The sequence below is a fragment of the Montipora foliosa genome, chromosome 6 (assembly GCF_036669935.1).
Source record: "Montipora foliosa isolate CH-2021 chromosome 6, ASM3666993v2, whole genome shotgun sequence".
Lineage (NCBI taxonomy): Eukaryota > Metazoa > Cnidaria > Anthozoa > Scleractinia > Acroporidae > Montipora > Montipora foliosa.
The window spans coordinates 23,110,723-23,113,222 of NC_090874.1; the positions used below are offsets into that span (position 1 = coordinate 23,110,723).

A 2,500-nucleotide genomic window follows, 5' to 3' on the forward strand; every position below is an offset into this window, starting at 1 on the left:
AAGGCTGCGAGTCTTGATTTTGATCGCGGATCATTCCGATTATCGTACACCAAACGAGCGGGGTTTTGGTCGAACTTCGTGCGTAGGATGAATTACCATGGCCGAGGTTCGAAACTTGTAGCAAGAATAGCATTCGAAACGACAGTAAAACAAGAGAGAACTTGACAAGTCACGAAAACAAACATAATAGGCAAATAAAATTCAGTTACAAATACAAAACAGCACTTAAAACCGAAATTTTATCTACAAACGTTTTCTACTATAATAATTTGTACTTCGCTGGATTTTAGTCGATTTCCGACCAATGTAGGCAGTAACAGGACTAGACTACTAAACGCGAATGTCCCTTAAAAATTTTTTTGCCTCATTGGACAGTTGCAATCTTTGTGCAAACTGACTAATTTCGAGGAAAGGAATGCAATAGCTCATCACTGAGACCGGTCATCTGATGAATCCTTTTCTCGGAGAAGATTCAATAGATCGCTGATCTGACAACGATTTTTCCCAAACAAATTACTGAGCAACTCCGAAAAAAAAAAGGAAAACCGTGAACACCTTAAATCTTTCTGGAATGTTGATTGTATTACGACCAATCAGACATGGGACAACACGGCAACGAAAATATGATATGATTGGCTTTCCCTCGAAAAACAATAGACATTCCAGTAGTACTTTAGGTGTTCAAGGTTTTACGAGTCACACAGTAACATGATGGATAACAACTCCTCATCCGGGTCATCCACAGAAACGCACCCATTAGTTTTGATTTTACTCCTACATTTCTTCTCCACCATTGCCAGGATAAAATCAGCGACAAAGGGGTATGTAGTTGAGTATGGAACTATGAAACACCTAAAATGCTACAAGGTTTATTTCTGTGAATTTCGGCGAGGTCGCCATCTTCAAAATTAATTTTGAAGGCATTAACAACAACAACAACAACAACAACAAAAGCACTTCCCAGTCGAAGTTGCAAAGTTAAAGCTGACTTTATACCTACCCTAAATGACAATGGAAAGATCATTGACAATCCCTCTGCTATTGCAAACATTTTTAACAACTTTTTTTGTTAATGTGGGCAAAAACACTGGGAAGGTCGGACATTCCTCCTGGCAACTGCTCTCCTGCCTCTTTTCTAAATAGAACCTATTCAGAGTCGATGTTCGTTTCCCCTGTTGCATCAAATGAATGAGGATTTTACATCTCAAATGGACAATGACAAATCTATTGAGCCATTTAGGATCCCAGGCCCTGTGTTAAAAATACTTAAGACTTGTATTGCTCCCCTTCTTTCATCTTTGATAAATGATTCCTTTCTGTGTGGCACTTTCCCTAATAAGCTTAAACTAGAAAAAGTTACTCCATTCTTTAAGAAAGGCTCTAGACAAGACAAAGATAATTACAGACCTATATCTGTCCTATCTATATTTAGCAAAATATTTGAAAAAGCTATGAAAAAGCGCCTTTACAGTTATCTTGAATGACATAGCATTCTCTACCCACTTCAGTTTGGTTTTAGGCGCAAGTGCTCAATTCATCGTGCACTTTTAAGCATCACTGAATCTATTCGCTATTCCATTGATAACAACAAATTTGGCTGTGGGATTTTTATTTACTTAAAAAAGGCTTTTGATACGGTGAATCATACTATTCTTTTGTTAAAATTGCACCATTATCGAATAAGAGGTGTGGCCTACGACTGGTTTCAATCATATCTGTCTAACTGACAACAGTTTGTGTGTGGCAATGGTCATGACTCTAATCATCTTTCTATCACTTGCGGGGTCCGTCAAGGGTCTATTCTTGAACCCCTACTATTTTTATTATATGAGTTGAAACGTTTTGTTTCAATATTGTCTCTTTAAAATACAATAAAAAACGTTCTCTGGCTAAAAATGTTTTGAAAAAGAATATAAGTTTTCGGCTGTCGATCTACAGCCTTCCACGGATAAAACGTTGAATGTAAATTAGTGAAATATATACAGAAAAGGCGAGATAAAAATGATTAAAAGAACAGAGTAAAGGTATGAAAAATGGTGGCTATTGTTTAAAAAGAATTTTATACTGATTAGGAATCGGCTTAAAGTTATTGTCAGCATGCTTGGTAGAAGAGGTGTGCCAGGCCTCTAGAGTTTTCCTAACACGAAAAGAGCCTTTGTCGATAACTCGAGAATGACTGAAATCAATGCGATGACCGAAAGACCACGCATGTTTCGCAATGTTAGACCCATTGGCGCATGCATGTTTTTACATTCCTAACGTGTTCTTTCTTGCGGGTTTCAAAGCAACGGCCAGTTTCACCTATATAACACCAATCACAATCGGCACAGGGTATTTTATAGACCACGTTGGGTTGGTGTTCAATAGCTGGTCTGAATTTAGGAGAAAGGAATTCTTGTTGCAAAGTCTTGAGGGGCTTATTTACAACTCGGATAGAATTCTTGTTAGGGGTTGCGTAACACCATTGATAAAAGGAAGGACAGCAAAACCGTTAGGGTTC

The 2,500-nt window shown here is 37.9% G+C and overlaps 1 protein-coding gene across 4 annotated transcripts in view; it reads left to right on the forward strand.

The window, feature by feature from the left end:
- The window catches only part of LOC138008880 (tumor necrosis factor ligand superfamily member 15-like), a 20,614-nt gene that overhangs the window by 11,800 nt on the left and 6,314 nt on the right, over nucleotides 1-2,500 (forward strand). The window lies entirely within an intron of this gene.